The 23,585-nt window shown below is 50.5% G+C and overlaps 8 non-coding genes and 4 pseudogenes across 8 annotated transcripts; all 12 read left to right on the top strand.

Annotated features, from left to right (window-relative positions):
• Positions 1-5,172: 5,172 nt before the first annotated feature.
• On the top strand, positions 5,173-5,367 carry LOC141225632 (U2 spliceosomal RNA). The gene has a single exon (XR_012292903.1). It is a non-coding gene; the product is annotated as a U2 spliceosomal RNA (small nuclear RNA).
• A 1,115-nt stretch (positions 5,368-6,482) lies between these two features.
• LOC141225509 (U2 spliceosomal RNA) lies at positions 6,483-6,673 on the top strand. Its single transcript, XR_012292781.1, has one exon. It is a non-coding gene; the product is annotated as a U2 spliceosomal RNA (small nuclear RNA).
• A 1,115-nt stretch (positions 6,674-7,788) lies between these two features.
• LOC141225510 (U2 spliceosomal RNA) lies at positions 7,789-7,979 on the top strand. The gene has a single exon (XR_012292782.1). It is a non-coding gene; the product is annotated as a U2 spliceosomal RNA (small nuclear RNA).
• Positions 7,980-9,094: 1,115 nt separating this feature from the next.
• LOC141225511 (U2 spliceosomal RNA) lies at positions 9,095-9,285 on the top strand. Its single transcript, XR_012292783.1, has one exon. It is a non-coding gene; the product is annotated as a U2 spliceosomal RNA (small nuclear RNA).
• A 1,115-nt stretch (positions 9,286-10,400) lies between these two features.
• On the top strand, positions 10,401-10,591 carry LOC141225512 (U2 spliceosomal RNA). The gene has a single exon (XR_012292784.1). It is a non-coding gene; the product is annotated as a U2 spliceosomal RNA (small nuclear RNA).
• A 1,115-nt stretch (positions 10,592-11,706) lies between these two features.
• LOC141225513 (U2 spliceosomal RNA) lies at positions 11,707-11,897 on the top strand. Its single transcript, XR_012292785.1, has one exon. It is a non-coding gene; the product is annotated as a U2 spliceosomal RNA (small nuclear RNA).
• Positions 11,898-13,013: 1,116 nt separating this feature from the next.
• On the top strand, positions 13,014-13,129 carry LOC141225149 (U2 spliceosomal RNA; annotated as a pseudogene).
• A 524-nt stretch (positions 13,130-13,653) lies between these two features.
• LOC141225622 (U2 spliceosomal RNA) lies at positions 13,654-13,835 on the top strand. Its single transcript, XR_012292893.1, has one exon. It is a non-coding gene; the product is annotated as a U2 spliceosomal RNA (small nuclear RNA).
• Positions 13,836-14,950: 1,115 nt separating this feature from the next.
• LOC141225166 (U2 spliceosomal RNA) lies at positions 14,951-15,042 on the top strand (annotated as a pseudogene).
• Positions 15,043-15,836: 794 nt separating this feature from the next.
• Positions 15,837-16,018, top strand: LOC141225115 (U2 spliceosomal RNA). Its single transcript, XR_012292431.1, has one exon. It is a non-coding gene; the product is annotated as a U2 spliceosomal RNA (small nuclear RNA).
• Positions 16,019-17,133: 1,115 nt separating this feature from the next.
• Positions 17,134-17,211, top strand: LOC141225140 (U2 spliceosomal RNA; annotated as a pseudogene).
• Positions 17,212-22,775: 5,564 nt separating this feature from the next.
• Positions 22,776-22,981, top strand: LOC141225661 (U2 spliceosomal RNA; annotated as a pseudogene).
• The last annotated feature ends 604 nt before the right edge of the window (positions 22,982-23,585 follow it).

Consider the following 23,585-nt stretch of genomic DNA (forward strand, 5'->3'; position numbering starts at 1 on the left):
CTCCACGACTGGCCAGCAGAAGGGACCCCAGAAGCCCCGCCACGAAGCTCCAGCCCTGGAGCCATGGATGCGGCAGACGGTGGCCCTGAAGCTGAAGGAAGTGGATGGGAGGGTGCCGGACATGTCCTCGGACGTGTTCTGCCAGAAGATGCTGCTGGATCGAGGCTTCTCCAGGTCGGACACCCTCAGCATCCAGACCTTCTTGACGGGGATCTTCTTCGTCACCTTCGCCACTGTGAACACCTGCAGGAGGTTCTGGGAAATGGTAAGCGCAAAAGGACCGGATAATTCTTTCTCTGCCTTTACAGGTAGCTGCCCTATCCAGAGGGACGAAAGGAGGATCACGGTCTCCATGCGCAACCCGCACACCCCAGGCCAAGACATCTGTACCTTCCTGAGACGCTTCTGTTTGGTTGTGAAGGAACCCTCTCACATCCTGAATGGACTCGGCTTCTGGACAGGTAAGTGGTCGGTGACCGTTAGACTTCACAGCGTACTCAGACGGACTTCGGCACCTGCCCCCGACATCCTCCCTGGGCAACTCCTACGGCCTCATCTATTACCCGGACATGCCGCGGAACTGCAGGAGATGCGGCAAGAACGGCCACGAGATGAAGGACTGCAAGGAGGATGCCTGCAGGATTTGTCGAGTGACGGGACACAGCTCGAAGGACTGCCCGAAGAAGACATCCTGCAACCTGTGTGGGCTGGCGGCTCATCTGTACAAGGATTGCCCCAAGCGTGAGAGATCCTGGGCATCGGTGGTTGCGACGACCCCAGCTACGGAGGACAAGGCCCCGATGACCAGGCCTGTGAAGGTCAAGGACGCGACGACCAAGGCCCCAGCGGCCAAGGCCGAGACGACCAAGGCCAAAGCGGTCAAGGAGTCGGTGGCCAAAGCCCCAGCGACGGTCCCAGCAGCTCCGAAGCAGAAGAAAAAGTCAAAGGAGGGTAAGAGTTCTGTCACCCCTCTCTCGATCCCTCCCCCTGCCACCCCCGTCCAATTCCCCCCCACCCCGGCCACCCCTGCTGAGGATTCCACTTTCTCTTCCTCCTTCCCCTACTCCTCAGCAGGTGTCCTTTCCCCTGCCCCGGCAGCCACTCTCCCTCCCCAGACCATGGTAGCGGTGGAATTAACCTTTCCTCCACCCGCCGCTATCTATTCCGAGGAGGATTTTCCCCTTCTTGTCTCCCCAGTTCCAACCCGGGGAAAGAGGAAGGTGGAGGACAGCCCTGCTACTGAATCCTCCAAAAAGAAGATTCTGGATTTCGTAGGCGAAAAGGAGGATACCCTCCCTGAGCCAGAAGAGATGGAGCACATGGTTGAGACCCTGGTGGCCGAGCCAGAAGAGGAGGAACTGGTAGTCGCCGAGATCGAGGCCGCGCTGCTTTACCAGATGGAGGAAGAGGGCCTGCTGGTGATCCCGTCACCAGCAGTCAACACCGACGAGGGACCACCCGACCGGAGTGGTAACTAAGGTGTATTGCCTGCGCTAACTTTTTCTTTTTTCCCTACATGATGGCTAATATTAACTTATTTTCCATTAATGTCAGGAGCATCAAGGACAAGTTCAGACGTCAGACTATTTATGCCTTCCTTACTTCCCAGTTGTGTGATGTTTATATGTTGCAGGAATGTTCCCTTCCCTCCTCTAGGTCCTTCAAACATCTGGCCAGGGAGTGGTCCCACGGTCCATCCTACTGGTCCGGTGTGGGTGACTGCAAGTCTGCGGGGGTCGCAATTCTGATCAGGGGGGGCGCATTCACGCTTGAGTCCGTCCAGGAGCTCATCTGCGGCAGGGCTCTTGTTGTAGATGGCAACTGGGCGGGAGAACCTGTCAGGTTCATCAACGTGTATGCGTCCCCACTGAAGAATGAGCGTTTGGAGCTTTTCCAGACCCTGCGGCTTCAGCTTGCCACCACCAGGACCTTAGTGATGGCCGGGGATTTCAACTGCCCCATCGAGGAGGATGGTCGTAGTTCTGGCACATCTGCCAAGTTGGACATCACGTCCAAGCTGCTCATCGAGATGGTAACCGAGGCCTCTCTTCAGGACGTGGTGGGCTCCATGGGGAGAGGCTCCACGAACTATTCGTGGAGCCGACCCGATGGCTCACTCCGCTCCAGGATTGACTTTGTGTTCACCTCTCGGGCAGTCAGGCAGAGTAGGCACTCGATGGTCTCCTGCTTCTTCTCCGACCACAGAGCCATTCACTTACAAGGTGTCCTCGGCGACGGTTTTCCGTCCGGCCCCGGCTCCTGGAAGCTGAATTGTGCTCTGCTGGCTCAGGATGAAGTCGTGGAGGAGATGAGAGCAGCCTACGCAATGTGGCAGTCCTACAAGGGTAGCTTCCAAACAGTCTCTGATTGGTGGGAATATGTTAAACTTGAGTTTCGCTGTTTCTTTCAGGCCAAGGGTCGACAACAGGCGTGTGAGAAGAGGAGGGACTTCAGAGGGCTGCAGCGCGAGCTGCGGTCGCTGCAGGACCTTCTTCACTGCGGCTGGGACGTGAGGGAGGAGCTGGAGGAGACCAAGAAGAGCCTGAAAAGGCACTTTGAGGAGGAGTCCAAGCGAATCGTCTTCCGTTCCAAAGTGGAGAATCTGGAGAAGGGTGAGAAATGTAACTCATTCTTTTTCAGGAAACTTCATGCCGGTCACACGCCCCTGAACGAGCTGCGAGACGAGAGCGGAAACATGCGACGTGGGAAGGAGGACGTGATGAGGGTCGTCAGCGACTTCTACAGCGAACTCTACTCCCACAAGACTACTGACCCTGACGCTGCTGATAAGTTCCTGTCAGGTATCACTAACCATCTTGATCCTGCAGGCACGGCAGCCTTGGACAAACCTCTGATGGTGGGCGAATTGCTCTCTGCCGCTAAATCCTTTAGGACCGGCAGGACCCCGGGCAGTGATGGTCTTCCAGCGGAGCTCTATGTAGCGCTGGGAGACCTCATCTGTCCGGACCTGTTGGACCTGTACGAGGAGATGGTGGTGGAGGGTAGAATGCCTCCATCTTTGAGGGAAGGAATGGTCACGATCCTGTACAAGCGGAAGGGAGAGAGGTGCGACCTGAGGAATTGGCGTCCCATCACTCTGCTCAACGTGGACTACAAGATCCTGGCCAAGACGATGGCGACACGACTTAAGACGGTCATCGGACGGATCATCCACCCGGACCAGACCTGCGGCATCCCTGGACGTCGCATCGCAGACAGCCTCGCTCTCGTGCGGGACACGGTCGAGTACATCAAGGTCCGCCGCGCACACGCGGCCCTGGTCCCCTTGGATCAGGAGAAGGCCTTCGACCGGGTTTCCCACGAGTTCATGGGCCGAGTTCTGCACCGGTTAGGTTTGGGTAACATGTTTTGTTCGTATGTCCGTCTGATGTATTTTGATATCCACAGCTCGGTGTTGGTGAACGGCTGGAAGACTGACCCCTTCCCTGTCCTCTCTGGGGTCAGACAAGGCTGCCCTCTATCACCTCTTCTTTTTGTTTGTGTTATAGAACTCTTCGCAGAGGCTATCCGGCAGAATGGAGAGATCAGAGGGATCACCGCACCGGGTCCGGGACGACACGAGGTCAAGTGCTCGCTCTACATGGACGACGTCACCGTCTTCTGCGCTGATCGTGGTTCAGTCGACGCCCTCGTCCAGACGTGTGAGAGGTTCGGCCGGGCTTCAGGGGCCAAAGTCAACTGCAGGAAGTCGGAAGCCATGCTCTTCGGGGATTGGCAGCCGGCCTCCTCCGCCCCCTTCCCCTTCAACATTCAACCGGATTTCCTCAAGGTGCTGGGAGTCTGGTTCGGGAAGGAAGGAGCGGCCCTCAAGTCCTGGCAAGAACGCTTGGCCAAGGTGAAGCAACGGATCGGACTCTGGAGCCTCAGACACCTCACTTGTGAGGGTAAGGCACTCGTCCTGCGTAATGAGGTCCTGCCCGTCTTGCAGTACACGGCGCAGGCCTGGCCCCCACACGTCACTGTGTGCAGGGCCATTACCAGGACAGTGTTTCACTTTGTCTGGGGATCCAAGATGGACAGAGTCAGGCGGGCCGTCATGTACAAGGAGCCTCGCAAGGGTGGGAAGGGCGTTCCAGATATCCCCACCCTCCTGCGATCCTCTTTTGTGTGTGATTGTGTCCGCCGGACTTTGCAAGTCAAGAATGGCTCCGCGGGCAGGTCCATGTCTCGCTTCTTCCTGCTTCCTCTTTGGAGGCGACTCGGCTGGGACAAGTGGGACAGCTCCTTCCCCTACAACTGGACGACGCCATGGTTCTACGGAGACGTCGTTCGATTTGTGGGGGAGCATCAACTGGAGGGACTCAAGCCCGACTTGTGGAAGCCCAAAACTATCCACAAGCTAATCAGAGCCAAGGATGACGTGGAGAACATCACAGGACTTCACCAGGACACGCTGGAGACTGTGTGGACAAATGTGTCGTCTGACAGGCTGACCAACGGGCACAAGGACTTGTCGTGGATGGCGATTCAGGGCGGACTGCCCGTCCGGTCATTCATGCATGCCCGGAACCTGTGCAAGACCCGGTACTGCCCAAGGTGCCCCTTCGTGGAGGAAACATCTTTGCACACTTTTTGGGACTGCGGATTTGCACAGCGCCTATTGACTGCACTTGAGGACGACCTGAGGAACTCTGTCCCCAGGGCGAGCCTATCGCACCATTCTGTGCTTTACGGACTCTTCCCTGGGGTTCATACCGTCGGAGCCATCCAGGAGGCTTGGCGCCTTATGAACTGCTTCAAGGATGCCGTTTGGGTCGCCAGGAACCGGCTCATCTTGAGGAGGGAGAGGATGTCCATCCAGGACTGCCGCAGGCTGATCCACAGCCTGCTCAGAGACTATTCCATCATGGACGGTCCGGAGGACGAGGATGAGGACTAAACCCCTCCTCCCCCAATCCCCTTATGTGTCTTGTCTTTCAATAAAGCTTCGGGCCTGTGATTTTCCCCTCCCCATCCCCTTTTTCCCAATCCCCATCCCTTATCACGGTTCGTCGTACTGTATTGATTGACATGCTTTTTCTTTCAGATTGAGTGTTTTGTGTAGCATAGGGGTGTGATGTGTCTAGTTAGTGCGTCGTATCCTCATGCTATGTAAATATGATGTAGAATTCTGTGAGTACTGGGCTGCGGCACTGTACACTGTCTGTTAACTTATTTTTTGTGCTAATAAAAGATATATTCAATCAAAAAAAATCTGTTCTTATCAGTTTAATATCTGATACGTCCCCTATCTGGGGACCATATATTAAATGGATTTTTAGAACAGGGAGATGGAAAAAGAGCTTGCTCTGTCCACTCCACGCATTGACCTGGTATTGCAGTATCTCCAGGACCGGTGCACCCCTTCTTTAATGCAGTTTCTAAAATCAGAAAGAATTGAATTCAATGTTTTTTGTTCATTTTGCTTGTTTGTCGGATTTTGGGATGGACTCTTTGGCTTTGCTTTTCTTCTCCTCATTGGATTTTTCATGTTCAAAGTTGCAGAAGCCAGATTACAAGCTCATTTTGGTTCAACTTCAGCAACTGTGCATTGCATTGCCATGTAATGTGATGCAATGCTATCTTTCTAGCTCTCCCTTTTTACTTCCTTTTGGATAAACAGACATATTAGGCAAGCATTTTGGAGCTTTCACCTAAATAACTACAGGTGGTGAGATAAGCTGCACAATATAATTGACCTTTCAGTATATTGTTGCACACACACCATCTATTTAGCAAATGCCCTTGTTATCAACAGCAGCCTTTTAAACTCACCTGAGCTAACAGGTATGTGCGCTGGTTACTCTGCTGCGCTTAAAATTTCTTTTTTGGTTTGCTACAATGCCTTTTCTGAAACGTTGTCTCCTTCTGCTGGAACACTGACTTCTTTCATTTAATGCCTGCAGACTATAAAAGAGAACCCAACCCAAAAAGTTTGGTTGATTAGTCTGTGGCATTCTGTTAAACTGTTGCTTATGGCGGTCTCTGTGAGCTTCTCAGCGACATTCAGCCAGCCAGGTATCCTGCCTGCAGTAGATGGAATGTGGCAATGGAACGCTGGCTGCGCGTGTCATAATAGGCTCTGAGCCTTTATATACCTGTGCACAGCAGCAGCCACCTTCAGTCTGCTGCTGGACAGCCAGCAGCAGCAGCAGCAGGAGAGGTATGTAATCAGGAGCCCTCCTGCTAAGGGTAGACAGCTGCTCGTTCCACCCCACCCCCCGCCTTAATTGGTTCTCCTCCCTTCCAACGGTGTTGAGGCGGGTGGGAACAGCAGGGGGTGAAGGTGCTGTGTTTAAAGAGGTGGAGTTATGCAGATCTAAAACGCGTGGATTGCAGCAGCAGCAAGCCGAAAAGTGCAGGCATGTAAGGGATCTAGAGGTTGACAACATGTCTTCTTAACGGGAGTCCAGGAGCTCATCTCCACAAATGGACTTTTCAGGATCCTTGGGTGGCTCCGTAGTTTGAAACCAATTCTGGTTATCGCTTCTCGGCCTTTTGGCTAAGATCAAGTGTAGTATCTGTTCTTATCAGTTTAATATCTGATACGTCCCCTATCTGGGGACCATATATTAAATGGATTTTTAGAACAGGGAGATGGAAAAAGAGCTTGCTCTGTCCACTCCACGCATTGACCTGGTATTGCAGTATCTCCAGGACCGGTGCACCCCTTCTTTAATGCAGTTTCTAAAATCAGAAAGAATTGAATTCAATGTTTTTTGTTCATTTTGCTTGTTTGTCGGATTTTGGGATGGACTCTTTGGCTTTGCTTTTCTTCTCCTCATTGGATTTTTCATGTTCAAAGTTGCAGAAGCCAGATTACAAGCTCATTTTGGTTCAACTTCAGCAACTGTGCATTGCATTGCCATGTAATGTGATGCAATGCTATCTTTCTAGCTCTCCCTTTTTACTTCCTTTTGGATAAACAGACATATTAGGCAAGCATTTTGGAGCTTTCACCTAAATAACTACAGGTGGTGAGATAAGCTGCACAATATAATTGACCTTTCAGTATATTGTTGCACACACACCATCTATTTAGCAAATGCCCTTGTTATCAACAGCAGCCTTTTAAACTCACCTGAGCTAACAGGTATGTGCGCTGGTTACTCTGCTGCGCTTAAAATTTCTTTTTTGGTTTGCTACAATGCCTTTTCTGAAACGTTGTCTCCTTCTGCTGGAACACTGACTTCTTTCATTTAATGCCTGCAGACTATAAAAGAGAACCCAACCCAAAAAGTTTGGTTGATTAGTCTGTGGCATTCTGTTAAACTGTTGCTTATGGCGGTCTCTGTGAGCTTCTCAGCGACATTCAGCCAGCCAGGTATCCTGCCTGCAGTAGATGGAATGTGGCAATGGAACGCTGGCTGCGCGTGTCATAATAGGCTCTGAGCCTTTATATACCTGTGCACAGCAGCAGCCACCTTCAGTCTGCTGCTGGACAGCCAGCAGCAGCAGCAGTAGGAGAGGTATGTAATCAGGAGCCCTCCTGCTAAGGGTAGACAGCTGCTCGTTCCACCCCACCCCCCGCCTTAATTGGTTCTCCTCCCTTCCAACGGTGTTGAGGCGGGTGGGAACAGCAGGGGGTGAAGGTGCTGTGTTTAAAGAGGTGGAGTTATGCAGATCTAAAACGCGTGGATTGCAGCAGCAGCAAGCCGAAAAGTGCAGGCATGTAAGGGATCTAGAGGTTGACAACATGTCTTCTTAACGGGAGTCCAGGAGCTCATCTCCACAAATGGACTTTTCAGGATCCTTGGGTGGCTCCGTAGTTTGAAACCAATTCTGGTTATCGCTTCTCGGCCTTTTGGCTAAGATCAAGTGTAGTATCTGTTCTTATCAGTTTAATATCTGATACGTCCCCTATCTGGGGACCATATATTAAATGGATTTTTAGAACAGGGAGATGGAAAAAGAGCTTGCTCTGTCCACTCCACGCATTGACCTGGTATTGCAGTATCTCCAGGACCGGTGCACCCCTTCTTTAATGCAGTTTCTAAAATCAGAAAGAATTGAATTCAATGTTTTTTGTTCATTTTGCTTGTTTGTCGGATTTTGGGATGGACTCTTTGGCTTTGCTTTTCTTCTCCTCATTGGATTTTTCATGTTCAAAGTTGCAGAAGCCAGATTACAAGCTCATTTTGGTTCAACTTCAGCAACTGTGCATTGCATTGCCATGTAATGTGATGCAATGCTATCTTTCTAGCTCTCCCTTTTTACTTCCTTTTGGATAAACAGACATATTAGGCAAGCATTTTGGAGCTTTCACCTAAATAACTACAGGTGGTGAGATAAGCTGCACAATATAATTGACCTTTCAGTATATTGTTGCACACACACCATCTATTTAGCAAATGCCCTTGTTATCAACAGCAGCCTTTTAAACTCACCTGAGCTAACAGGTATGTGCGCTGGTTACTCTGCTGCGCTTAAAATTTCTTTTTTGGTTTGCTACAATGCCTTTTCTGAAACGTTGTCTCCTTCTGCTGGAACACTGACTTCTTTCATTTAATGCCTGCAGACTATAAAAGAGAACCCAACCCAAAAAGTTTGGTTGATTAGTCTGTGGCATTCTGTTAAACTGTTGCTTATGGCGGTCTCTGTGAGCTTCTCAGCGACATTCAGCCAGCCAGGTATCCTGCCTGCAGTAGATGGAATGTGGCAATGGAACGCTGGCTGCGCGTGTCATAATAGGCTCTGAGCCTTTATATACCTGTGCACAGCAGCAGCCACCTTCAGTCTGCTGCTGGACAGCCAGCAGCAGCAGCAGCAGGAGAGGTATGTAATCAGGAGCCCTCCTGCTAAGGGTAGACAGCTGCTCGTTCCACCCCACCCCCCGCCTTAATTGGTTCTCCTCCCTTCCAACGGTGTTGAGGCGGGTGGGAACAGCAGGGGGTGAAGGTGCTGTGTTTAAAGAGGTGGAGTTATGCAGATCTAAAACGCGTGGATTGCAGCAGCAGCAAGCCGAAAAGTGCAGGCATGTAAGGGATCTACAGGTTGACAACATGTCTTCTTAACGGGAGTCCAGGAGCTCATCTCCACAAATGGACTTTTCAGGATCCTTGGGTGGCTCCGTAGTTTGAAACCAATTCTGGTTATCGCTTCTCGGCCTTTTGGCTAAGATCAAGTGTAGTATCTGTTCTTATCAGTTTAATATCTGATACGTCCCCTATCTGGGGACCATATATTAAATGGATTTTTAGAACAGGGAGATGGAAAAAGAGCTTGCTCTGTCCACTCCACGCATTGACCTGGTATTGCAGTATCTCCAGGACCGGTGCACCCCTTCTTTAATGCAGTTTCTAAAATCAGAAAGAATTGAATTCAATGTTTTTTGTTCATTTTGCTTGTTTGTCGGATTTTGGGATGGACTCTTTGGCTTTGCTTTTCTTCTCCTCATTGGATTTTTCATGTTCAAAGTTGCAGAAGCCAGATTACAAGCTCATTTTGGTTCAACTTCAGCAACTGTGCATTGCATTGCCATGTAATGTGATGCAATGCTATCTTTCTAGCTCTCCCTTTTTACTTCCTTTTGGATAAACAGACATATTAGGCAAGCATTTTGGAGCTTTCACCTAAATAACTACAGGTGGTGAGATAAGCTGCACAATATAATTGACCTTTCAGTATATTGTTGCACACACACCATCTATTTAGCAAATGCCCTTGTTATCAACAGCAGCCTTTTAAACTCACCTGAGCTAACAGGTATGTGCGCTGGTTACTCTGCTGCGCTTAAAATTTCTTTTTTGGTTTGCTACAATGCCTTTTCTGAAACGTTGTCTCCTTCTGCTGGAACACTGACTTCTTTCATTTAATGCCTGCAGACTATAAAAGAGAACCCAACCCAAAAAGTTTGGTTGATTAGTCTGTGGCATTCTGTTAAACTGTTGCTTATGGCGGTCTCTGTGAGCTTCTCAGCGACATTCAGCCAGCCAGGTATCCTGCCTGCAGTAGATGGAATGTGGCAATGGAACGCTGGCTGCGCGTGTCATAATAGGCTCTGAGCCTTTATATACCTGTGCACAGCAGCAGCCACCTTCAGTCTGCTGCGGGACAGCCAGCAGCAGCAGCAGCAGGAGAGGTATGTAATCAGGAGCCCTCCTGCTAAGGGTAGACAGCTGCTCGTTCCACCCCACCCCCCGCCTTAATTGGTTCTCCTCCCTTCCAACGGTGTTGAGGCGGGTGGGAACAGCAGGGGGTGAAGGTGCTGTGTTTAAAGAGGTGGAGTTATGCAGATCTAAAACGCGTGGATTGCAGCAGCAGCAAGCCGAAAAGTGCAGGCATGTAAGGGATCTAGAGGTTGACAACATGTCTTCTTAACGGGAGTCCAGGAGCTCATCTCCACAAGTGGACTTTTCAGGATCCTTGGGTGGCTCCGTAGTTTGAAACCAATTCTGGTTATCGCTTCTCGGCCTTTTGGCTAAGATCAAGTGTAGTATCTGTTCTTATCAGTTTAATATCTGATACGTCCCCTATCTGGGGACCATATATTAAATGGATTTTTAGAACAGGGAGATGGAAAAAGAGCTTGCTCTGTCCACTCCACGCATTGACCTGGTATTGCAGTATCTCCAGGACCGGTGCACCCCTTCTTTAATGCAGTTTCTAAAATGAGAAAGAATTGAATTCAATGTTTTTTGTTCATTTTGCTTGTTTGTCGGATTTTGGGATGGACTCTTTGGCTTTGCTTTTCTTCTCCTCATTGGATTTTTCATGTTCAAAGTTGCAGAAGCCAGATTACAAGCTCATTTTGGTTCAACTTCAGCAACTGTGCATTGCATTGCCATGTAATGTGATGCAATGCTATCTTTCTAGCTCTCCCTTTTTACTTCCTTTTGGATAAACAGACATATTAGGCAAGCATTTTGGAGCTTTCACCTAAATAACTACAGGTGGTGAGATAAGCTGCACAATATAATTGACCTTTCAGTATATTGTTGCACACACACCATCTATTTAGCAAATGCCCTTGTTATCAACAGCAGCCTTTTAAACTCACCTGAGCTAACAGGTATGTGCGCTGGTTACTCTGCTGCGCTTAAAATTTCTTTTTTGGTTTGCTACAATGCCTTTTCTGAAACGTTGTCTCCTTCTGCTGGAACACTGACTTCTTTCATTTAATGCCTGCAGACTATAAAAGAGAACCCAACCCAAAAAGTTTGGTTGATTAGTCTGTGGCATTCTGTTAAACTGTTGCTTATGGCGGTCTCTGTGAGCTTCTCAGCGACATTCAGCCAGCCAGGTATCCTGCCTGCAGTAGATGGAATGTGGAAATGGAACGCTGGCTGCGCGTGTCATAATAGGCTCTGAGCCTTTATATACCTGTGCACAGCAGCAGCCACCTTCAGTCTGCTGCTGGACAGCCAGCAGCAGCAGCAGCAGGAGAGGTATGTAATCAGGAGCCCTCCTGCTAAGGGTAGACAGCTGCTCGTTCCACCCCACCCCCCGCCTTAATTGGTTCTCCTCCCTTCCAACGGTGTTGAGGCGGGTGGGAACAGCAGGGGGTGAAGGTGCTGTGTTTAAAGAGGTGGAGTTATGCAGATCTAAAACGCGTGGATTGCAGCAGCAGCAAGCCGAAAAGTGCAGGCATGTAAGGGATCTAGAGGTTGACAACATGTCTTCTTAACGGGAGTCCAGGAGCTCATCTCCACAAATGGACTTTTCAGGATCCTTGGGTGGCTCCGTAGTTTGAAACCAATTCTGGTTATCGCTTCTCGGCCTTTTGGCTAAGATCAAGTGTAGTATCTGTTCTTATCAGTTTAATATCTGATACGTCCCCTATCTGGGGACCATATATTAAATGGATTTTTAGAACAGGGAGATGGAAAAAGAGCTTGCTCTGTCCACTCCACGCATTGACCTGGTATTGCAGTATCTCCAGGACCGGTGCACCCCTTCTTTAATGCAGTTTCTAAAATCAGAAAGAATTGAATTCAATGTTTTTTGTTCATTTTGCTTGTTTGTCGGATTTTGGGATGGACTCTTTGGCTTTGCTTTTCTTCTCCTCATTGGATTTTTCATGTTCAAAGTTGCAGAAGCCAGATTACAAGCTCATTTTGGTTCAACTTCAGCAACTGTGCATTGCATTGCCATGTAATGTGATGCAATGCTATCTTTCTAGCTCTCCCTTTTTACTTCCTTTTGGATAAACAGACATATTAGGCAAGCATTTTGGAGCTTTCACCTAAATAACTACAGGTGGTGAGATAAGCTGCACAATATAATTGACCTTTCAGTATATTGTTGCACACACACCATCTATTTAGCAAATGCCCTTGTTATCAACAGCAGCCTTTTAAACTCACCTGAGCTAACAGGTATGTGCGCTGGTTACTCTGCTGCGCTTAAAATTTCTTTTTTGGTTTGCTACAATGCCTTTTCTGAAACGTTGTCTCCTTCTGCTGGAACACTGACTTCTTTCATTTAATGCCTGCAGACTATAAAAGAGAGCCCAACCCAAAAAGTTTGGTTGATTAGTCTGTGGCATTCTGTTAAACTGTTGCTTATGGCGGTCTCTGTGAGCTTCTCAGCGACATTCAGCCAGCCAGGTATCCTGCCTGCAGTAGATGGAATGTGGCAATGGAACGCTGGCTGCGCGTGTCATAATAGGCTCTGAGCCTTTATATACCTGTGCACAGCAGCAGCCACCTTCAGTCTGCTGCGGGACAGCCAGCAGCAGCAGCAGCAGGAGAGGTATGTAATCAGGAGCCCTCCTGCTAAGGGTAGACAGCTGCTCGTTCCACCCCACCCCCCGCCTTAATTGGTTCTCCTCCCTTCCAACGGTGTTGAGGCGGGTGGGAACAGCAGGGGGTGAAGGTGCTGTGTTTAAAGAGGTGGAGTTATGCAGATCTAAAACGCGTGGATTGCAGCAGCAGCAAGCCGAAAAAGTGCAGGCATGTAAGGGATCTAGAGGTTGACAACATGTCTTCTTAGCGGGAGTCCAGGAGCTCATCTCCACAAATGGACTTTTCAGGATCCTTGGGTGGCTCCGTAGTTTGAAACCAATTCTGGTTATCGCTTCTCGGCCTTTTGGCTAAGATCAAGTGTAGTATCTTTTGAAAAGGCAGTTTTGTCCTTGGGCTGCCCTAGTAAATTGATGCATATTACACACTGGTTTGGTGCACTTGTTAGTACGCCAGGTGGCTCATAGAGTTATCTGATGGAAAACATGGCCCTCCAGGATCGAAGTCACTAGGCTGGGTAAGTGTGAGGGCTTTGGAGCAATGTGCCCCAGGAGTAGGCGCCCTGGTGGGAGTCCAAGCTTACTGGGACTGGGAAACCCAGAAAGACTTGGCTTCGTAGCACGCCGCACCTTTGCCAATCATACTTTCTGAGCAACCCCCCCTATTCCTGGCCTCCGGGCTAGGAAGGGGAATTTTTATAAACCCGGTCGGAGGTCCGGTCAGCTTTGGGCTGAGAAACCAACACAGGCTCCAGCTCCACTAGGGTGGCAGCCTAGATGGAAGCTGGGAGCACGAAAACGGCTCTTCTCCGGCTTCAGCTAGGGAGAGCATCGGAGATCCCTGACCCTCGCTGTGGCCTTCTGGCTCGGAGGGATGGGGATGGTTTATTGGGGACCCTCTCCTCCGGGAAGGGTCCACATGAATCCTCGCCTCGTGCGCTGTTTTGGTGTGACTTCGGTCACATTTTTCAGTGCCTTGGATGCAGCTTCAATCAAAAAATCTGTTCTTATCAGTTTAATATCTGATACGTCCCCTATCTGGGGACCATATATTAAATGGATTTTTAGAACAGGGAGATGGAAAAAGAGCTTGCTCTGTCCACTCCACGCATTGACCTGGTATTGCAGTATCTCCAGGACCGGTGCACCCCTTCTTTAATGCAGTTTCTAAAATCAGAAAGAATTGAATTCAATGTTTTTTGTTCATTTTGCTTGTTTGTCGGATTTTGGGATGGACTCTTTGGCTTTGCTTTTCTTCTCCTCATTGGATTTTTCATGGTCAAAGTTGCAGAAGCCAGATTACAAGCTCATTTTGGTTCAACTTCAGCAACTGTGCATTGCATTGCCATGTAATGTGATGCAATGCTATCTTTCTAGCTCTCCCTTTTTACTTCCTTTTGGATAAACAGACATATTAGGCAAGCATTTTGGAGCTTTCACCTAAATAACTACAGGTGGTGAGATAAGCTGCACAATATAATTGACCTTTCAGTATATTGTTGCACACACACCATCTATTTAGCAAATGCCCTTGTTATCAACAGCAGCCTTTTAAACTCACCTGAGCTAACAGGTATGTGCGCTGGTTACTCTGCTGCGCTTAAAATTTCTTTTTTGGTTTGCTACAATGCCTTTTCTGAAACGTTGTCTCCTTCTGCTGGAACACTGACTTCTTTCATTTAATGCCTGCAGACTATAAAAGAGAACCCAACCCAAAAAGTTTGGTTGATTAGTCTGTGGCATTCTGTTAAACTGTTGCTTATGGCGGTCTCTGTGAGCTTCTCAGCGACATTCAGCCAGCCAGGTATCCTGCCTGCAGTAGATGGAATGTGGCAATGGAACGCTGGCTGCGCGTGTCATAATAGGCTCTGAGCCTTTATATACCTGTGCACAGCAGCAGCCACCTTCAGTCTGCTGCTGGACAGCCAGCAGCAGCAGCAGCAGGAGAGGTATGTAATCAGGAGCCCTCCTGCTAAGGGTAGACAGCTGCTCGTTCCACCCCACCCCCCGCCTTAATTGGTTCTCCTCCCTTCCAACGGTGTTGAGGCGGGTGGGAACAGCAGGGGGTGAAGGTGCTGTGTTTAAAGAGGTGGAGTTATGCAGATCTAAAACGCGTGGATTGCAGCAGCAGCAAGCCGAAAAGTGCAGGCATGTAAGGGATCTAGAGGTTGACAACATGTCTTCTTAATGGGAGTCCAGGAGCTCATCTCCACAAATGGACTTTTCAGGATCCTTGGGTGGCTCCGTAGTTTGAAACCAATTCTGGTTATCGCTTCTCGGCCTTTTGGCTAAGATCAAGTGTAGTATCTTTCGAAAAGGCGGTTTTGGATGTTGGCCGCCCTAGTAGATTGATACATTATGCACACTGGGGTTTAGGCGCTTGTTAGTACGCCAGGTGGCTAATATAGTCATCTGGTGGAAAGCATGGCCCCCCAGGATCGACGCCATTGGGCCGGGGAAGATCGAAAGCCCGAAGTGTGAAGTGCCCCAGGAGTGGTGACCCTGGGGTGCCTTAACTCACTGGGATTGGGAACCCCACTTGAGTTTATGGCACATTTGCACAAGCACTTCAAATTTTCTTTCTTCGCACACACCCTTATTCCGGGCCTTCTGGCCTTAGGATGGGGAATTTTTCAATTCCCGGTCGAAGGTCCGGGCAGTATTATACTGTGAAACCTTCACTATTTATTTAATTTCTTTGTCACTGTGTGTCCACTTATTCACGTGTGTCACGTCCTACTAGGATTTTGTCGGGATGCGGTTCCCTTACGGGTTCCTCTCTTGGCAGGTCTAGGGGGGGAGTGTGTGGCCATCAGGTTCCGCTCCCCCCTGAACCCCCCTGGCTCTCCTCTTTCGGGAGGAGAGCGTTGTTGGCTCCCCTCTTCCGGGAGGGGAGCACAGTCTTTGGCTCCCAGTGCCTTGCTCGGGTGAGAACTCGGGCAGGTGCTGGGGGTAAGATTGGGTCGCCTCTGGCTTCGGCTGGAGGTGGCTTTTTGTCCCTGTTCCTCGCTGTGGCCGTTTGGCTCGGAGGGACGGGGAATGGTTTGGGGGACCCTTCTCCTTTTGGAGAGGGTTTCAAGAAGACCAGCATCCTAGTGCACTTTTTTTGTGGCACTTGTCACTTTTTTAAGCGCACTCGGGTTTTGTACACGAATTCGGGCTTTCAAAAAAAAAAAAAAAAAATCTGTTCTTATCAGTTTAATATCTGATACGTCCCCTATCTGGGGACCATATATTAAATGGATTTTTAGAACAGGGAGATGGAAAAAGAGCTTGCTCTGTCCACTCCACGCATTGACCTGGTATTGCAGTATCTCCAGGACCGGTGCACCCCATCTTTAATGCAGTTTCTAAAATCAGAAAGAATTGAATTCAATGTTTTTTGTTCATTTTGCTTGTTTGTCGGATTTTGGGATGGACTCTTTGGCTTTGCTTTTCTTCTCCTCATTGGATTTTTCATGTTCAAAGTTGCAGAAGCCAGATTACAAGCTCATTTTGGTTCAACTTCAGCAACTGTGCATTGCATTGCCATGTAATGTGATGCAATGCTATCTTTCTAGCTCTCCCTTTTTACTTCCTTTTGGATAAACAGACATATTAGGCAAGCATTTTGGAGCTTTCACCTAAATAACTACAGGTGGTGAGATAAGCTGCACAATATAATTGACCTTTCAGTATATTGTTGCACACACACCATCTATTTAGCAAATGCCCTTGTTATCAACAGCAGCCTTTTAAACTCACCTGAGCTAACAGGTATGTGCGCTGGTTACTCTGCTGCGCTTAAAATTTCTTTTTTGGCTTGCTACAATGCCTTTTCTGAAACGTTGTCTCCTTCTGCTGGAACACTGACTTCTTTCATTTAATGCCTGCAGACTATAAAAGAGAACCCAACCCAAAAAGTTTGGTTGATTAGTCTGTGGCATTCTGTTAAACTGTTGCTTATGGCGGTCTCTGTGAGCTTCTCAGCGACATTCAGCCAGCCAGGTATCCTGCCTGCAGTAGATGGAATGTGGCAATGGAACGCTGGCTGCGCGTGTCATAATAGGCTCTGAGCCTTTATATACCTGTGCACAGCAGCAGCCACCTTCAGTCTGCTGCTGGACAGCCAGCAGCAGCAGCAGCAGGAGAGGTATGTAATCAGGAGCCCTCCTGCTAAGGGTAGACAGCTGCTCGTTCCACCCCACCCCCCGCCTTAATTGGTTCTCCTCCCTTCCAACGGTGTTGAGGCGGGTGGGAACAGCAGGGGGTGAAGGTGCTGTGTTTAAAGAGGTGGAGTTATGCAGATCTAAAACGCGTGGATTGCAGCAGCAGCAAGCCGAAAAGTGCAGGCATGTAAGGGATCTAGAGGTTGACAACATGTCTTCTTAACGGGAGTCCAGGAGCTCATCTCCACAAATGGACTTTTCAGGATCCTTGGGTGGCTCCGTAGTTTGAAACCAATTCTGGTTATCGCTTCTCGGCCTTTTGGCTAAGATCAAGTGTAGTATCTGTTCTTATAAGAACACAAGAGCTATGATCTACACTTGACGAGAGCGATCGAACTCGGAAGGAGAAGAGCTTCGGAGCCCAGCTGACATCGGAGAAGGAAGGCGGATATCGGTGGGAGGAAGAAGCTCTAAAGAATCCAGAAGAAGACGAAGACTCGGAGAAGAATCGGGCAACCCTGTGGAATCTTCGAGGAAGAAAATCATCGAGACAAAGACCTTTCGGGGAATTTGTCCAGAACACGACGGGAGAAGAATCTGCATAGCTCCACCCATTCCGGGAAAAGTTCCAGATCCAGCTCCAAGAAGTAACTGCAGGAGGAAAGCCATGGCAAGCGCTGCGAGGAAGGCCGAAAAGAAGAGCCTGGAGCAGGGGACAGCCAGGAGGGCCCAGCCAGGACCCGATTCTGACCCCAAGGACTCTGCCTCCACGACTGGCCAGCAGAAGGGACCCCAGAAGCCCCGCCACGAAGCTCCAGCCCTGGAGCCATGGATGCGGCAGACGGTGGCCCTGAAGCTGAAGGAAGTGGATGGGAGGGTGCCGGACATGTCCTCGGACGTGTTCTGCCAGAAGATGCTGCTGGATCGAGGCTTCTCCAGGTCGGACACCCTCAGCATCCAGACCTTCTTGACGGGGATCTTCTTCGTCACCTTCGCCACTGTGAACACCTGCAGGAGGTTCTGGGAAATGGTAAGCGCAAAAGGACCAGATAATTCTTTCTCTGCCTTTACAGGTAGCTGCCCTATCCAGAGGGACGAAAGGAGGATCACGGTCTCCATGCGCAACCCGCACACCCCAGGCCAAGACATCTGTACCTTCCTGAGACGCTTCTGTTTGGTTGTGAAGGAACCTTCTCACATCCTGAATGGACTCGGCTTCTGGACAGGTAAGTGGTCGGTGACCGTTAGACTTCACAGGGACCTGGCGTACTCAGACGGACTTCGGCACCTGCCCCCGACATTCTCCCTGGGCAACTCCTACGGCCTCATCTATTACCCGGACATGCCGCGGAACTGCAGGAGATGCGGCAAGAACGGCCACGAGATGAAGGACTGCAAGGAGGATGCCTGCAGGATTTGTCGAGTGACGGGACACAGCTCGAAGGACTGCCCGAAGAAGACGTCCTGCAACCTGTGTGGGCTGGCGGCTCATCTGTACAAGGATTGCCCCAAGCGTGAGAGATCCTGGGCATCGGTGGTTGCGACGACCCCAGCTACGGAGGACAAGGACCCGATGACCAGGCCTGTGAAGTTCAAGGACGCGACGACCAAGGCCCCAGCGGCCAAGGCCGAGACGACCAAGGCCAAAGCGGTCAAGGAGTCGGTGGCCAAAGCCCCAGCGACGGTCCCAGCAGCTCCGAAGCAGAAGAAAAAGTCAAAGGAGGGTAAGAGTTCTGTCACCCCTCTCTCGATCCCTCCCCCTGCCACCCCCGTCCAATCCCCCCCCACCCCGGCCACCCCTGCTGAGGATTCCACTTCCTCTTCCTCCTTCCCCTACTCCTCAGCAGGTGTCCTTTCCCCTGCCCCGGCAGCCACTCTCCCTCCCCAGACCATGGTAGCGGTGGAATTAACCTTTCCTCCACCCGCCGCTATCTATTCCGAGGAGGATTTTCCCCTTCTTGTCTCCCCAGTTCCAACCCGGGGAAAGAGGAAGGTGGAGGACAGCCCTGCTACTGAATCCTCCAAAAAGAAGATTCTGGATTTCGTAGGCGAAAAGGAGGATACCCTCCCTGAGCCAGAAGAGATGGAGCACATGGTTGAGACCCTGGTGGCCGAGCCAGAAGAGGAGGAACTGGTGGTCGCCGAGATCGAGGCCGCGCTGCTTGACCAGATGGAGGAAGAGGGCCTGCTGGTGATCCCGTCACCAGCAGTCAACACCGACGAGGGACCACCCGACCGGAGTGGTAACTAAGGTGTATTGCCTGCGCTAACTTTTTCTTTTTTCCCTACATGATGGCTAATATTAACTTATTTTCCATTAATGTCAGGAGCATCAAGGACAAGTTCAGACGTCAGACTATTTATGCCTTCCTTACTTCCCAGTTGTGTGATGTTTATATGTTGCAGGAATGTTCCCTTCCCTCCTCTAGGTCCTTCAAACATCTGGCCAGGGAGTGGTCCCACGGTCCATCCTACTGGTCCGGTGGGGGTGACTGCAAGTCTGCGGGGGTCGCAATTCTGATCAGGGGGGGCGCATTCACGCTTGAGTCCGTCCAGGAGCTCATCTGCGGCAGGGCTCTTGTTGTAGATGGCAACTGGGCGGGAGAACCTGTCAGGTTCATCAACGTGTATGCGTCCCCACTGAAGAATGAGCGTTTGGAGCTTTTCCAGACCCTGCGGCTTCAGCTTGCCACCACCAGGACCTTAGTGATGGCCGGGGATTTCAACTGCCCCATCGAGGAGGATGGTCGTAGTTCTGGCACATCTGCCAAGTTGGACATCACGTCCAAGCTGCTCATCGAGATGGTAACCGAGGCCTCTCTTCAGGACGTGGTGGGCTCCATGGGGAGAGGCTCCACGAACTATTCGTGGAGCCGACCCGATGGCTCACTCCGCTCCAGGATTGACTTTGTGTTCACCTCTCGGGCAGTCAGGCAGAGTAGGCACTCGATGGTCTCCTGCTTCTTCTCCGACCACAGAGCCATTCACTTACAAGGTGTCCTCGGCGACGGTTTTCCGTCCGGCCCCGGCTCCTGGAAGCTGAATTGTGCTCTGCTGGCTCAGGATGAAGTCGTGGAGGAGCTGAGAGCAGCCTACGCAATGTGGCAGTCCTACAAGGGTAGCTTCCAAACAGTCTCTGATTGGTGGGAATATGTTAAACTTGAGTTTCGCTGTTTCTTTCAGGCCAAGGGTCGACAACAGGCGTGTGAGAAGAGGAGGGACTTCAGAGGGCTGCAGCGCGAGCTGCGGTCGCTGCAGGACCTTCTTCACTGCGGCTGGGACGTGAGGGAGGAGCTGGAGGAGACCAAGAAGAGCCTGAAAAGGCACTTTGAGGAGGAGTCCAAGCGAATCGTCTTCCGTTCCAAAGTGGAGAATCTGGAGAAGGGTGAGAAATGTAACTCATTCTTTTTCAGGAAACTTCATGCCGGTCACACGCCCCTGAACGAGCTGCGAGACGAGAGCGGAAACATGCGACGTGGGAAGGAGGACGTGATGAGGGTCGTCAGCGACTTCTACAGCGAACTCTACTCCCACAAGACTACCGACCCCGACGCTGCTGATAAGTTCCTGTCAGGTATCACTAACCATCTTGATCCTGCAGGCACGGCAGCCTTGGACAAACCTCTGATGGTGGGCGAATTGCTCTCTGCCGCTAAATCCTTTAGGACCGGCAGGACCCCGGGCAGTGATGGTCTTCCAGCGGAGCTCTATGTAGCGCTGGGAGACCTCATCTGTCCGGACCTGTTAGACCTGTACGAGGAGATGGTGGTGGAGGGTAGAATGCCTCCATCTTTGAGGGAAGGAATGGTCACGATCCTGTACAAGCGGAAGGGAGAGAGGTGCGACCTGAGGAATTGGCGTCCCATCACTCTGCTCAACGTGGACTACAAGATCCTGGCCAAGACGATGGCGACACGACTTAAGACGGTCATCGGACGGATCATCCACCCGGACCAGACCTGCGGCATCCCTGGACGTCGCATCGCAGACAGCCTCGCTCTCGTGCGGGACACGGTCGAGTACATCAAGGTCCGCCGCGCACACGCGGCCCTGGTCTCCTTGGATCAGGAGAAGGCCTTCGACCGGGTTTCCCACGAGTTCATGGGCCGAGCTCTGCACCGGTTAGGTTTGGGTAACATGTTTTGTTCGTATGTCCGTCTGATGTATTTTGATATCCACAGCTCGGTGTTGGTGAACGGCTGGAAGACTGACCCCTTCCCTGTCCTCTCTGGGGTCAGACAAGGCTGCCCTCTATCACCTCTTCTTTTTGTTTGTGTTATAGAACTCTTCGCAGAGGCTATCCGGCAGAATGGAGAGATCAGAGGGATCACCGCACCGGGTCCGGGACGACACGAGGTCAAGTGCTCGCTCTACATGGACGACGTCACCGTCTTCTGCGCTGATCGTGGTTCAGTCGACGCCCTCGTCCAGACGTGTGAGAGGTTCGGCCGGGCTTCAGGGGCCAAAGTCAACTGCAGGAAGTCGGAAGCCATGCTCTTCGGGGATTGGCAGCCGGCCTCCTCTGCCCCCTTCCCCTTCAACATTCAACCGGATTTCCTCAAGGTGCTGGGAGTCTGGTTCGGGAAGGAAGGAGCGGCCCTCAAGTCCTGGCAAGAACGCTTGGCCAAGGTGAAGCAACGGATCGGACTCTGGAGCCTCAGACACCTCACTTGTGAGGGTAAGGCACTCGTCCTGCGTAATGAGGTCCTGCCCGTCTTGCAGTACACGGCGCAGGCCTGGCCCCCACACGTCACTGTGTGCAGGGCCATTACCAAGACAGTGTTTCACTTTGTCTGGGGATCCAAGATGGACAGAGTCAGGCGGGCCGTCATGTACAAGGAGCCTCGCAAGGGTGGGAAGGGCGTTCCAGATATCCCCACCCTCCTGCGATCCTCTTTTGTGTGTGATTGTGTCCGCCGGACTTTGCAAGTCAAGAATGGCTCCGCGGGCAGGTCCATGTCTCACTTCTTCCTGCTTCCTCTTTGGAGGCGACTCGGCTGGGACAAGTGGGACAGCTCCTTCCCCTACAACTGGACGACGCCATGGTTCTACGGAGACGTCGTTCGATTTGTGGGGGAGCATCAACTGGAGGGACTCAAGCCTGACTTGTGGAAGCCCAAAACTATCCACAAGCTAATCAGAGCCAAGGATGACGTGGAGAACATCACAGGACTTCACCAGGACACGCTGGAGACTGTGTGGACAAATGTGTCGTCTGACAGGCTGACCAACGGGCACAAGGACTTGTCGTGGATGGCGATTCAGGGCGGACTGCCCGTCCGGTCATTCATGCATGCCCGGAACCTGTGCAAGACCCGGTACTGCCCAAGGTGCCCCTTCGTGGAGGAAACATCTTTGCACACTTTTTGGGACTGCGGATTTGCACAGCGCCTATTGACTGCACTTGAGGACGACCTGAGGAACTCTGTCCCCAGGGCGAGCCTATCGCACCATTCTGTGCTTTATGGACTCTTCCCTGGGGTTCATACCGTCGGAGCCATCCAGGAGGCTTGGCGCCTTATGAACTGCTTCAAGGATGCCGTTTGGGTCGCCAGGAACCGGCTCATCTTGAGGAGGGAGAGGATGTCCATCCAGGACTGCCGCAGGCTGATCCACAGCCTGCTCAGAGACTATTCCATCATGGACGGTCCGGAGGACGAGGATGAGGACTAAACCCCTCCTCCCCCTCTCCCCTTATGTGTCTTGTCTTTCAATAAAGCTTCGGGCCTGTGATTTTCCCCTCCCCATCCCCTTTTTCCCAATCCCTATCCCTTATCACGGTTCGTCGTACTGTATTGATTGACATGCTTTTTCTTTCAGATTGAGTGTTTTGTGTAGCATAGGGGTGCGATGTGTCTAGTTAGTGCGTCGTATCCTCATGCTATGTAAATATGATGTAGAATTCTGTGTGTACTGGGCTGCGGCACTGTACACTGTCTGTTAACTTATTTTTTGTGCTAATAAAAGATATATTCAATCAAAAAAAAAAAAAAAAAAATCTGTTCTTATCAGTTTAATATCTGATACGTCCCCTATCTGGGGACCATATATTAAAAGGATTTTTAGAACAGGGAGATGGAAAAAGAGCTTGCTCTGTCCACTCCACGCATTGACCTGGTATTGCAGTATCTCCAGGACCGGTGCACCCCTTCTTTAATGCAGTTTCTAAAATCAGAAAGAATTGAATTCAATGTTTTTTGTTCATTTTGCTTGTTTGTCGGATTTTGGGATGGACTCTTTGGCTTTGCTTTTCTTCTCCTCATTGGATTTTTCATGTTCAAAGTTGCAGAAGCCAGATTACAAGCTCATTTTGGTTCAACTTCAGCAACTGTGCATTGCATTGCCATGTAATGTGATGCAATGCTATCTTTCTAGCTCTCCCTTTTTACTTCCTTTTGGATAAACAGACATATTAGGCAAGCATTTTGGAGCTTTCACCTAAATAACTACAGGTGGTGAGATAAGCTGCACAATATAATTGACCTTTCAGTATATTGTTGCACACACACCATCTATTTAGCAAATGCCCTTGTTATCAACAGCAGCCTTTTAAACTCACCTGAGCTAACAGGTATGTGCGCTGGTTACTCTGCTGCGCTTAAAATTTCTTTTTTGGTTTGCTACAATGCCTTTTCTGAAACGTTGTCTCCTTCTGCTGGAACACTGACTTCTTTCATTTAATGCCTGCAGACTATAAAAGAGAACCCAACCCAAAAAGTTTGGTTGATTAGTCTGTGGCATTCTGTTAAACTGTT

Source organism: Phyllobates terribilis, unplaced genomic scaffold (assembly GCF_046119375.1).
Source record: "Phyllobates terribilis strain yellow unplaced genomic scaffold, ASM4611937v1 Scaffold_404__1_contigs__length_1715579, whole genome shotgun sequence".
Classification (NCBI taxonomy): Eukaryota; Metazoa; Chordata; class Amphibia; order Anura; family Dendrobatidae; genus Phyllobates; species Phyllobates terribilis.